Raw genomic sequence first — 13,671 nt, 5'->3', positions numbered from 1 at the left:
CGCCGGAAGACGTGGGGTCGGTTCGGGCCATAGAAGATCCGCGCATGGGCTGAGGCACGGGAGTGGCGGGCCCCGGCCTGCAACAGCGTCCCGTCACGCACGTGGGCTGGCACGCCTTGCCAGCCTAAGGGTGCCACGCAACATGCGGAAAGCGGGCGGTCAGCCTGCCGCCTGGCTGGCACGCCAGCTGTTTCCCGCCTTCGAATTTTGAGGAGGCTTCGCCGAGAAGGAACACGCAAGAGAGGCCGGCTCCTAGCTGCCGGCTCCTCGGGATAGGAAGCTAGCCGAGCTTCTCGATTTCCCTTCATCCGCGAAGCCCAACCAGCTTTAGGGACTACTATCGGAGTAAATGACCACGGGTAGCCTAGCCGGCTCCCTTTGGCCCTCAGAAAAAACAACGGGCCGATCGAACCTCGAAGCACCTAAGACACGGGGCCGCCTTCTCCCGGCCGGCTATCACCTAGGCCAGCTGGCCGAAGGCGGCCCGACCATAAAACAACCTTTGGAGGACACCACGATCGGGCCGACTCCAAAAGCTGGCCCATGAAGGACCGACTCCTCGAAGGCGGCCCATGAAGGGCCGACTCCAAGAAGCAAGTAGCCGAACGCCGCCTCCAAATACCATCACCCATAACGGTGACGGGACATGGCATGGCTACAGCAAACCCTGCCATCCCCCAAATCCCGGTGAATGCATGGCTACAGTACGCCGTACGGGGCAGCCATCCCCCGTCCGACGTGGCACTGTTGCCATGAGAGTCATGATGCCAACCACGACGGGTCGCCGGTACGGCCCGCAAGCGGCGGGCCCCTTCGGCCAGAGAGACATCCGAAGGTGGACCGGCCTATCTCAGCCGGCCCAAGGCTGGGCCGGTTTCCAATAGCTAGCTTGCTCCCCCTCGGGGCGCGTGCACCATTAAGCAGATGAGACGCGGTGAGGCTACAGTGGGAGCCCGTAGGGCGGCGGCACTGTAGCCATGCTTACCTCGACAAAGCCCTCGTCATCAGAGGCGAGGCCACAGTAACCAGCCCCGACAAGATGCCCCAAGCGGTGGGGCCGGCCTGTCGACCAGCGGGCCGACAGCCGGCGGGACCCACCAGTCGGCGGGCCCCAGAAGTCCGCAGAGAAGGCGGCGGTTGCAGACACTGACGGCCTGGGCCCACATCCAGCCGGATTACCATTGTACCCCCGGGGGGTAGGCCTATATAAACCCCCCGAGACACCCATGCAAAGGGTTGATCTCATAGAGTTTTAGACACTACCATAGGGAGAGAAAAGAGCTAGCCTTGCCCTTCTTCCTCCTCCCATCGAACAGCTCAAGGAGCATCCTGTAGCTACTTGTTGAACTAGTGACCATGCGGAGACCCCGCAGAGCAGCAGTAAGGGTGTTATCTCCACGGAGAGCCCGGAAGCTGGGGTAAGATTCACCGGTGTGCATGTCTTCGCCTCATCCCGTTTCCAGGCACCGGCGATGTCTTACTGGCTCCCACAATGATAAGCCATCCGTTGGCATATGTCGCAACTACCACCCGACAACAAGCATAACTCTACCATAAGCATAGCATGACCACTAGCATCATGAATAAATACCATGCAAGAACATAGCAAAAACACTACCAAGTAAGTATGTAACCAACTAGATGCAACGGAACAAACATAGAAACGGTACTGCATAACAGACTAAGCATGCGTCAAAATAACATCACTACGACCAGAATGTACTAATACTAACAAGCATGACATGTGAAAATGATACTAGCAAGTAGCATAAGATATCACGATGCATCATAACATAGCCTGAAGGTGAACAAGAATCCACGAGCATAACCGAAGCAACGACAATAGTAGCTAACAAGCAGGTAGATAACAACAAACTTTTATTTAATATTCAAGTAGAAACCGTGGATACTGTATGGCCATCATGCAAGTGGATGTTGTGGCTTGCTTGGTGGTGATGGAGACTGCAGGAAGAAGTGCGGTGAAGCTGCGGAAATGAAACACCGGATGGTTCTCTCTCGGAGGGGGCTGATTGGAGACAAGAGCAAAATGGTCCTTTTCGCTGTGGGACCACCTAGTGAAAGTGCTAGCAACAGAAATAACATGACGAGACGAAGATGTGAGCGTTGGTTTCACCTCGATCGGAGCTACGGTTGAAAATTTACGAAGGGTGGAAGGAGATGGACCAATCTATGAATATTTCTTCAGCAAACAGGTCCCTGGAGCAGAAAACAGAAAGCGCCTCGGCTGAATACATTTTCTGAAAAGGAAAAGGTATTCTCAGTTGTAGTTAAAGGAAATACGCTTTCCAGAAGGGAAAACGCATTTTGGACAAAAGAAAGAAGGAATATGCTTTCTATAAAACAAAAATGTATTTTTACAAATACGCTTCCACTTAACAGAGTTGGGCCTGGGGTTATCTCACTTACGCGTGGGGCCAAGAGGGGAGGCGGGGCCTGCCTGGCCAGCTGGCTGGGCGTCGTCTTCCTCCTCACCTCGCTCCTATTCGTTCCCGAGCGGAACAAAACAGAGCAGAGTAGGGCCACGACAAGGGGCAGCCGGCCCAGGCCAGCTCCGGTCAAGGCGAAGGCACCGGTGGGCTCGCAGTGGTGCGGCGTGTCCACTCCCAGGGAGCAGGGGCATTGAGGCAGCAAGGAACAATGGCAACGACCGAAGACAAAGAGCGACAGGAGCGGACAGGAGGCGGCCGTTGGCGAAGATGTGGGACTACTCCGGTGAGGCTGATATTGTGGGGCGGACCTCTAGGAGGTGGGGATAATGATGAGGTGGTGGGAAGGGTGCGAGGGAGCTCGGGAAGGCTGGACAAAGAAATGGCTGATATACGGAGGCGACGGCCGGACTCGGTGATCGCGGTCGGAGTGGCTCCGGCGACGAAGTAGTGGGGTGGGGAGGACCGTGGGGAGGAAAGGAACGCGGTGGACAACTCTGGAGGAGGAAAGGGAGGCTAGGCTCACTGGAACCGAGGAGGAACCAAGGCGGACAAGGCGATCTCCGGCGAAAAGAAGAGGGGGCTGAGGACTCCGGTGAGAAATGAGGCAAGGGAGGGGCTTGGGAGCTACGGGAGGACTTGGGGGTCTCTTATATAGGTGCGGGGGAGGCTTCTCGAGCTCACGGGCGAGCTCCAACTAGACAACAATGGAGGATAGAGGTGGTTTCCGGCACGGGCATGTCGATTGTGACCAAACGCCGGCGAGATAATGTGGTGCAGAGGCACCAGAAGCTGCAGGTGATCACGAGCTAGCTCCTAGCAAAGTGGGACGTCTAGACGGGAACATGGTCGACAATGCGCCAGAGCACGGTTTTGGGCTTGCACCCCGTGGTCATCGCGTGAGCTAGCATACACGGTGTGTTCTGTCCGAACTGACCATGTCCAGTAGAATGACCATGATACCCTGAGTCTAAAAGAAGCAATAAGTCGGTTCAGGGGCAAAGAAGAGAAAAGCAAGAGGGGCCAAAACAACCTGCTTGTGCTTCACAGAGGGGACACAAACTTGGCAATGAAGGAACTGATTTGTCTGGTGATGATCACACAATAAGGTGATCCTGATCACCAAAAACCAGCTTAATAGGAGGAGTTTAGAGGGTGGTTGTTGTAGGAAGTGCCATACTGGCCAGAAATGGAGGTTTTCAAGTTGTGCTCACATAAGTGCATGAAATAAGATGAAAATGGTCATGGCCCAATGATTTAGTAATATGATGATGCCCAAAAAGTTTCATGCCATTTGGATGAGCCAAAGTGGCACTTGCTTCACAAAGCATCTCTCTGGACAGAATTTTGGGAAAATTGCATAGGGAAAATGGAGCAATGGATTGAGCCAAAACTTGGTGGAGGGAGTTTATATGGATAGGAGAATGCCCTGGAAAATTTTCAGCTTAAATGAATCAATGCAAAATATAGTTGCTTCACAAACTGAAAATCTGACCAGAAACAAAGATTTGGAGCTGGGCTCACATAAATGAGTTACATGAGCTCAAATTTAGAGGATAGTCATGATTTTATCATATGAAGGACCTTGAAAAATTTCAACTCATTTGGATATGCCTAGCTAGTACTTCCTTCACAATGTCTTCCCTCAGACAGGAATTCTGAAAAATTGCTCAGGAATATTTACTAAGCAAGTTGAGTTGAATTTTGGCATGGGGCAATTATATGGACAATAAAATATATCCAAGAAGTTGGGGGTCAATTGGATAAAGGTAAATAGCACTTGCTTTGCAAAGTGCCAGTTAGGGCAGAATAGGAAAAGTATTATTGGAGGATGATTTTTGAACATGGCAATGAAATAATTTGCACATTTGAGCAAGATAGGACCCAAACAATTTATTAGAATTATTTGGGAATTTTGGGAGTGACAGAATTATAGGTTTCCTCACAACCTAGGGTATCAAGGGTTATTCCTTTAATAAAAAAGGAATATTCCCAATAAAAGAATATTGGGATTTGGGCTAGGATGAAAATGACATGAGCTAGGGATGGTTTTGGGGATGACAAGCCACTATAAAACCTAGGAAGACATGATCTTCCCAAAGTTTAGAACCACATAGCCACAGAAAAGCAATTCAAATTAATAAATCCAAGAAAATCAAAGGAAAAAGGAAAGGGCAAAAATCCAAGGTGTCACAAACCTTCCCCCCTAAAGAAATCTCATCCTCGAGATTTGGTTGCTCAACGATAAATAATTTTTCTGACTTGAAGAAACCGTTTTACAACTCAGGTTTGTTTTATTCATTCTCATATAATATTCCCACTGAGTTGGATCTGACTGACTACCTTGATCTGGGGTAGTTTGCTTCATCGTATCTGACATTCGGATAGAACTTACCTCATATGTTCCTATTCATATTGACTCAAATTTCCCTTCACATCTGCTGGCTTAGCTGAGGTCTAAAAGATTATCATTGTTGTCATATGTGTCCTTCTCGATACTGATCCTTGTTGGAGATGTTATTCTTGTATCGAGTGTCGAGAATATTCCACGGGGTTGGGGAACACATCTTCCCGTGGAACTAGGAATCTCCTCTATTCAGACATCAGACTGTTTGAATATATGCATACCTTGTGGGTTCAAAGCAGTGATAGGAATCATACTTGGCTTTCTGATGGATTCTGACTTCTTGCAGGCATTTTCTGACTTACCTTGCCCAACTTCACTGTCTTTCATATCTAATCTGTACCAAAAGTTTGACTGTTGCTTGACTTGACTGATAGAAAAATGCACCATCTCCTAATGATAACATTTGCAGACTTGACTGGCGGTGATCTTGGCAAAGAATCCCATTCATGGCAGGCTATTCTGTAATTGCTTCCCATATGCGAGAGATAGCAATCCTCAAAGTATGTGCTCTCACAGTGATTCTTCATTTTGCGGGTATACTCATGGGAAGAATGGGTCGTGCTGACAACTCCTTATGGCGCTCCCACCTCCCACCTCGGCGCTGACCTCACCACCAACGATCTTCACCCTCATCCACTAATATGTGGATCCCTTCCGATCATCTTCTTCGGCGTCTCCTCTGGATCAAGGCAATACCCATCTCTTATGGGTTCATCTGGTGGATCTACTCTTGGCTTGGATTTCTCCAAGGGTAGGGCTTTCTCTGATGAGGTTTTCAGATCCACTGATCAAATGATCCACCCAATGGGATGAAGGGCTTTCACATTAATTGTGTCCTTTAGCCACCATGCTTTCCGGTTGTCGGAGGATTCGGTGGCGGCAGTTTTGGAGGCTGCAATTGGTGGATCGGCAATTGACCTACGGGTTCTCCACGTCAAAGACAAGGTTTTTTCTTTCCAAGTTTCATGCAAGCAAGTTGGTTTTATTATTCTGGATCTGCGTTCTTTTGCTTGCGATCTGTTCAAATGTTATTTCAATCTCTGGGGCAATGGAGGGCCTAATTGGGTTCGGGAACTTAAGATCTGGCGTCAGGAATGTCATGCAGAGTGGATTATGATTAGTCCTACTAAACGTCGATCTTCTCTGGGTCTTTTGGCGATGCATAGGCCTCCGATTAGATCTTCCCTCAAGTCAGCTTCCGCAGTACGAAAGAAATTGACCTTCGCCACTTTTGAGCAGTACTCTGCCTGCAAGGGTTATAGATATCCTGCTTCTCAAAATTGCATTGATACTATTATGGATGGGGGTTATACTCTTTTTGCTCATGAGCGTGTTGTTATTAGACAAGCCCCCCCCCCCTTGACTTGCATTGGACGGTGGCTCGGACACCGATCGTGTTTGGTACTGTTCAACCATTGCTGGAGTTGCACCGGTCGATCGCGCCGCCCCCACCTGGTTTGGTAACTGTGGATCCGCGGCCCGTGGTTTCTGGTAATCTCTCTGCACAATTTGCGGAAGCGGGAATCCCTCCAGTTCAAACTGGAAACCAGGAATCTAGCCCATCATCTTTGGAAGCCCAGCTTTCTGGTCCAGTGTCACCTCAGTTTTCTGTTGGGCCAATTGCTGGGTGAGGGGGTGTCCGGATAGCCAAACTATCATCATCGGCCGGACTCCAAGACTATGAGGATACAAGATTGAAGACTCCGTCCCGTGTCCCGAGGGGAATTTCCTTGGCGTGGAAGGCAAGCTTGGCGATACGGATATGTAGATCTCCTACCATTGTAACCGACTCTGTGTAACCCTAGCCCTCTCCGGTGTCTATATAAACCGGAGGGTTTTAGTCCGTAGGACACACAACCATTACAACAATCATACCATAGGCTAGCTTCTAGGGTTTAGCCTCCTTGATCTCGTGGTAGATCCACTCTTGTACTACCCATATCATCAATATCAATCAAGCAGGAGTAGGCTTTTACCTCCATCAAGAGGGCCCGAACCTGGGTAAAAACAACGTGTCCCTTGTCTCCTGTTACCATCCGCCTAGACGCACAGTTCGGGACCCCTACCCGAGATCCGCCGGTTTTGACACCGACATTGGTGCTTTCATTGAGAGTTCCTCTGTGCCGTCACCAATAGGAAGGATGCCTCTTCCCGCCTTTAAAGACGGAACCATCACCAAAGGAGCTTTGGCCGCCGGCCAAACTAGCAGGCTAGGTCGTTTTCTTATGACCGCCTGTTCGGCCACTCCTTCAACGACGACCTCTCGGGTCATCAAAAGCAATCTTCACGTCAACTCGGAATTCGCCGAGCAGTTGGATCCAATAGAGCTCTCGTTCGTAAACGAGCTCTTGGATCGCATCGCCGCCCTGGGAGTCGCTACAGACTACAATTATATTGGGCTTAAAACCGATCTGAAAGAGATTAACTCTCCCCAGGTTACCCACCACGTTGCGGTGGTAGAGGAACGACGCGGCGAATCTTCTTCTGTATTGAAAACTAGTCATGTCCGGACTCCCGAACCCTCCATGCCGGATTCCCGCGGAGGAACGGACGTCGATCAAGCACTGAACCTAAAGTCAGGCATCGGACCAGACTCGTTGGACAACGTACAGCAAGCCAAGCTTCCAAATTCGGAAACTTTCCGGCCCTTGAGCCTCGAGATGGGTAGGGTTCCGAACTTAATTCCACCCACCCACCCAGACATATGTGATCTATCTCAAATCCGGCAAGAGCCCGCTGAAACAGTACATCATTACTGGGCCAGATTCCTCCTGGTTATGGACAGGATAAAGGACTGCCGTGAGGAAAGCGCAATTTCAATTTTCTGCAATAATTGCACGGACGAGGGAATCTTGAACGCCGTCAGTCGTCGCGAAATTACATGCTTCGCTGATCTGGCGTCCATAGTACGAAAGTACTGTGCGATGGAGAGTTTCCGGAAAACCGAAACTATGTTTTGGGACAATCCGGCCCCGAATACAACCCTAGTCCGAAACAAAAGGGTGCATCACACTCAGGCACCAGGTACAAAAACCAAAAAGCAAAAACCCCATAAAGGGCACGGAACCGTACTGGAGGGATGGCTCAGCGGACCCTGTAAAATTCACAGTACAGAAGGCGCCACTCCAACACACAGCCTTCGAGCATGTTGGATACTACGGCAGGTGGCCAAAATTGGCGAAGAGCTTCTAGCCCCGGAGAGCTACTCCAATAGTACCAGTACGGTGTCAACAGTCTTCGAGACTTTCGCATCAAATAATATGCGGAAACGAACAATCCGCAGCCTCACCGAACTCTACCAATTAGCAACAACAAATCCATGGAGCGACACGGCCATTACCTTCAACGCCAGCAACGAACCTAAATTCCAAACAGCCCGAGCACCGGCTGCATTGGTCCTCAGTCCAATAGTGGACGACTTTCGCCTTACCAAGGTACTCATGGATGGCGGCAGCGGATTAAACCTCATCTACGAGGATAGTCTTCAAAAAATGGAAATCGACTGGAGCCGCATTGAGTGAAGCAGCACAACCTTTAGAGGAATAATCCCCAGCCGGGAAGCACGTTGCACAGGAAAAATCACACTTGATGTGGTGTTCGGTACGCCGGACAATTATAGGTCTGAAGAAGTCACGTTCCAAGTGGCCCCATTCAGCAGTGGATATCACGCTATATTAGGACGGGAGGCATTCACAATTTTTCAAGCCATACCCCATTACGGGTACATGAAGCTTAAGATGCCTAGGCCCAGTGGAATAATCACACTCGTTAGTGATCCGGACACAGCACTCCGCGCCGAAAACAAGACAGCTGCATTAGCCCTAGAGGCACTATCCGAAGCCCTAGCTGCAGAGGAACTCACCGCACTGCGCTCCACGGTGAATAGGGATGATGTGATACTCGATAAGAGATCCAAGTCCACCTCCTTTAAACCAGCTGACGAAATAGTCAAATTCCAGGTCCATCCAACGGACCGAACAAAGACGGCCTCCATCGAGGCACAGTTGAACCCTGATGTAGACGCCGCACTACGAGAATTCCTTCGGGAAAATTGGGACATCTTTTCCTGGCACCCTTCAGATATGCCAGGAATCCCACGCAGATTGGCAGAACACAGCCTAAACATCCTAAAAGGATTCAAGCCAGTCAAACAGGCTCTTCGGCGATTTTCCGAACCCAAAAGACAAGCAATGGGAGAAGAGCTAGCCAAACTACTGGAAGCCGGATTCATCAGAGACATCAAACATCCGGACTGGCTAGCAAACCTGGTAATGGAACCAAAGAAGGATAAATCCTGATGCCTATGTGTCAGTTTTAAAGACCTCAACAAGGCCTGCCCAAAGGATCCCTTCCCCCTTCCCCGCATCGACCAAATAATCGATGCTACCGCAGGGCACGATTCATTGTGCTTCCTTGACGCATACTTTGCCTACCATCAAATTAAGATGGCGGAGGCGGACCAAGCCGCAACGGCATTCATTACTCCATATGGACCATTCTGCTTTAACACGATGCCCTTCGGACTCAAAAACACCGGCGCAACATATCAGCGCATGATTCAGACATGTCTGGCTACCCAGATCGGCAAAACAGTAGAGGCATACGTAGACGACGTAGTCGTCAAAACCAAACACGTCGAAACTCTAGTAGACGATTTGAGGCTCACATTCGACAACCTCTAAGCATATGACATCAAGCTGAATCCGGAAAAATGCGTTTTCGGCGTACCAGCCGGAAAGCTCCTGGGCTTCATTGTATCCAGTAGAGGAATTGAAGCAAACCCAGCCAAGATCCGAGCTCTGTCATAGATGGATATTCCAATAAACCTCAAACAAATACAAAAATTGACTGGATGCATGGCGGCCTTAAGCCGCTTCATCTCCCGTTTGGGAGAAAAGGCATCGCCCCTCTATCGCCTCCTCAGGCGCACCGAACACTTTGAGTGGACGGATGCTGCCACTGCCGGACTCGAAGAAATAAAAGCCATATTGGCAACAAATCCAGTCCTAGCTGCGCCTAACCTGGGCGAACCAATGTTGTTATATATCGCGGCAACACATCAAGTTGTAAGCGCGGTGCTCGTCGTCGAACGAGAAACAGAAGGGCATAAATTCCCTCTTCAAAAACTAGTGTACTACGTATCCACTGTCTTACCCCCCTGCAAGTCCCGTTACCCACACTATCAAAAGATAGCGTACGCGGTGTTCATGGCATCTCGGAAGCTCCGACACTACTTTCAAGAGTGTTCGATAACAGTGGCCTCCGAAGTGCCCCTCAACGACATTATAAACAACCACGACGCGACGGGAAGGATTGCAAAATGGGCTATTGAGCTCTTACCACTCGATATAACTTACAAACCTCGACGAGCTATAAAGTTGCAAGTCTTGTCCGACTTTGTCGCTGAATGGACTGAAGCCGAACTCCCTAAAGAGTACGGCGCATACTCCAATTGGATTATACATTTCGACGGCTCAAAAATGTTGGCCGGTTTGGGGGCTAGCGTCGTATTGACGTCCCCAACCGGGGACACAGTCCAATACATACTCCAGATAATGTACACGGACTCCAACAACGCAGCCGAATACGAGGCCCTCCTACATGGCCTCCGGATGGTAATCTCCATGGGCATTCAACGCCTAGAGGTGCGTGGGGATTCAAACCTTGCAATATCCCAAGTAAATGGAGACTTTGACGCCAAGGATCCGAAAATGGCAGCCTATCGTAACGCTGTCCTAAAAATGTCAGCTCGGTTCGAAGGACTCGAATTCCACCACGTAGCCCGGGATAATAACCAAGCAGCCGACGTATTGGCACGCATTGGCGCGAAACGCGACGCTGTCCCTCCAAACATCTTCCTGGAATGGCTCTTTAAGCCATCCGTACTATGGGAAGAGGAGTCCGGAAATAACAACCCGGAAGCAGCCGCACTACCCAACACAGAACAATCTGACATAATCGGCGGCTCGGCCGATGAAATAACACCTTCAGCCCACGAAATAATGGCAGTAATTGCCCCGTGGACAGAGCCATTCCTAGCCTACTTAATTAGGCAGGAACTTCCAGAAGACCAAAATGAGGCCCGCTGCATAGTTCGGCGATCTAAAGCCTACAAGGTCCACGAGGGAGTACTTTATAAGAAAAGCACAACCGGGGTCCTTCAAAGGTGTATCTCCGAAGAGGAAGGGCGAAACCTTCTGGCTGAAATTCATGCCGGACTAGGCGGACACCACGCCGCAGCTCGGGCCCTTGTAGGTAAGGCCTTCCGTACAGGATTTTATTGGCCGACGGCCCGGGAAGATGCTCAGGACTTAGTCCAAAGATGCGTTGGTTGTTAGCTCTTTGCTAATCAGAGCCATATGCCACCTACCGCCCTCAAAACTATACCCATTACCTGGCCGTTCGCGGTCTAGGGGCTTGACATGGTTGGACCCCTTAAAGGGGGAACCCACAAGCAAAGGTACCTATTGGTCATGGTGGACAAATTCACCAAATGGATAGAGGCCAAGCCAGTTAAAACGGCAGAGACCGGACCAGTGATAGACTTCATATCCGGGGTAGTACACCGTTATAGCGTCCCCCATAGCATCATCACCGATAACGGCATGAACTTCATGGCCGACGAGGTCAAACTCTGGTGCAAAAATATGGGCATTAAGCTCGATTATGCTTCAGTCTATCACCCTCAAACCAACGGTCAAGTTGAACGAGCAAATGGTCTGATAATGAGCGGCATCAAGCTCAGACTATTGCGGTCCCTTACGGAATCTAACATGCACTGGGTAGAGGAGCTTGACTCCGTGCTCTGGGGGCTGCGGACCACGCCAAACCGTACTACCGGTTTCACACCATTTTTCATGGTATACGGCGCAGAGGCAATTTTGCCCTGCGACATAATTCATGACTCACCTCGAGTGCGCATGTACGAAGAAAGAGAAGCCGAGCTGGATCGGCAAGATAGCTTGGACGCATTGGAGGAAGAACGCGATGTGGCAAAGGGGTTCCGCATTCTATCAGCAGCAGGCTCGAAGATATCAAAGCAAAGAAGTACGGGCCAAAACTTACAACGTTGGCGAACTAGTTCTACGCCTGCCGGACAAGAAGAAGGACAAACTCAAGCCCAAATGGGAGGGTCCCTACATCATCGACCAAGTCCTGACCGGCGGAGCATACCATCTGCGAAATGCATCGGACAACCGACTCGAGCCGAACCCATGGAACGCGGCCCGCCTTCGAAGATTTTATGCCTAGCGCCGGACTAGGAGTTCGTTTCCTTCCTCCGTCCATATTTTTACACTTCAGCCGTCTTTTCATTTCTCTCTTTTCTCTCACCTTTTTCATAAAAGCCCTTAGAGACCTATTTGCGCATTGTTCGCACACACTTGATGTGCTATCCGCACTCATTATACCTGGGGGCTTCTTTACCAGAAGCTTACTTATCCGGGCTTCATGCACAGCACATGTGTCAAACTTCCACATGTACCTTTTATTCACCATTATATGCATCGATATGACTTAAGTTTTGGCCAAGCTGGGTTGCCTGGCTCCTGTGCTTACCCCTACATTCCCGATTGTTCGGCTAGGAGGTAAAGGGAGCACCTCTGCGATTGTTACTGCCGGGTCAGCCGGATGTGTACCTCAGACTGGGTGAAGCCAAAAGCTAGCGTTCTTAAGGGAATATTCGGTCGGTGACTTAAAAGACGATTTCTTAAACATTTATCCATCTGCCCCCAGATGTTTTCCTGCTTTTTTTCGCAGTCCGGACATGCACTTTAGGGCATGCCTCCCAGGGAAAGGAACCCTTAACGGAACTATTCTCCCTGGAAGATGTTTCTTACTAACCATGTAATATAACATAACTAGTTGGGCACTTGTCTGATAAAGCACTAATGACCCCTACGCCTGGTCTCCATGCATGCCCCGGTTTTGTCATAACCGAGAAGGTATTCGGACACACTCCGGACTCTAGGGTCCTGAGGTCGAAGCGGAAAGGTCGGCAAGGACAAACGATCTACAATCCGGCTAGAAGGCATTTTACATGTCATTTTAAATACATCGTCAAAATAACTGATTGTACTCCTCCTCAATCCTGTCTAACAGGTTGTCTAATTTACAGTCCTGTTGGGAATACTTAGCGGCCAACTCTACTTGGCCATACACTAAGCTCATAGGGATCTCCTTCCCATCGGGCCCCACAGGTCCGACCTCGGCCATGTGGTTTGGATCCGCCTTCCTGTACCGCGTCTTCACCATGGCCCAGGCCTTCCTGGCACCTTAACGGCAGGCCGATATGTTCCGTAAGCGGAAGCGCTGCCGTGCTCCCTGAAGCTTCTCCGCAAGCTCTCCAAGGCCCTCGGGTAGGGAGACGGATGGCCATAGGGCCTGGACGACGCCACTCATCGCCTGTCGAACACGTTCGAGCAGTTGCACCATCTCGGGAAGTTGGTCACCCGTCGAAACGGGCATTTCCTCCGCAGGGCGACCTGTGAGCACACCTACAAGGCATATTTCTGTCAATAGGCTTCCTCGTCGAACTCTTCTTTTCAAAAGAATTCGCTCAAGCACTTACCATAGATGCCGCGATGAAGCCGCTGATTCTCCTTCACGGAGCCAGACAGCTCAGCCCGAACACCTTTCAGCTCTTCCCCAAGCTGGGTATGGGCATCCTGGAGTTTGTTCCTCTCCTGCTGTACCTTCATAAGCACCCTCTCGCCGGCCTTCAGCTGGCGCAGTAGGTGTTGCTTGTCTGGATCCAGTCTGACAACATCTGCAATATCAAAGTCAGACTTACACGCACGCCGCGCACCGCTTATCTTT

Source organism: Triticum aestivum, chromosome 5B (assembly GCF_018294505.1).
Source record: "Triticum aestivum cultivar Chinese Spring chromosome 5B, IWGSC CS RefSeq v2.1, whole genome shotgun sequence".
In the NCBI taxonomy this organism is placed as follows: domain Eukaryota; kingdom Viridiplantae; phylum Streptophyta; class Magnoliopsida; order Poales; family Poaceae; genus Triticum; species Triticum aestivum.
This window is presented reverse-complemented; position numbering follows the sequence as displayed.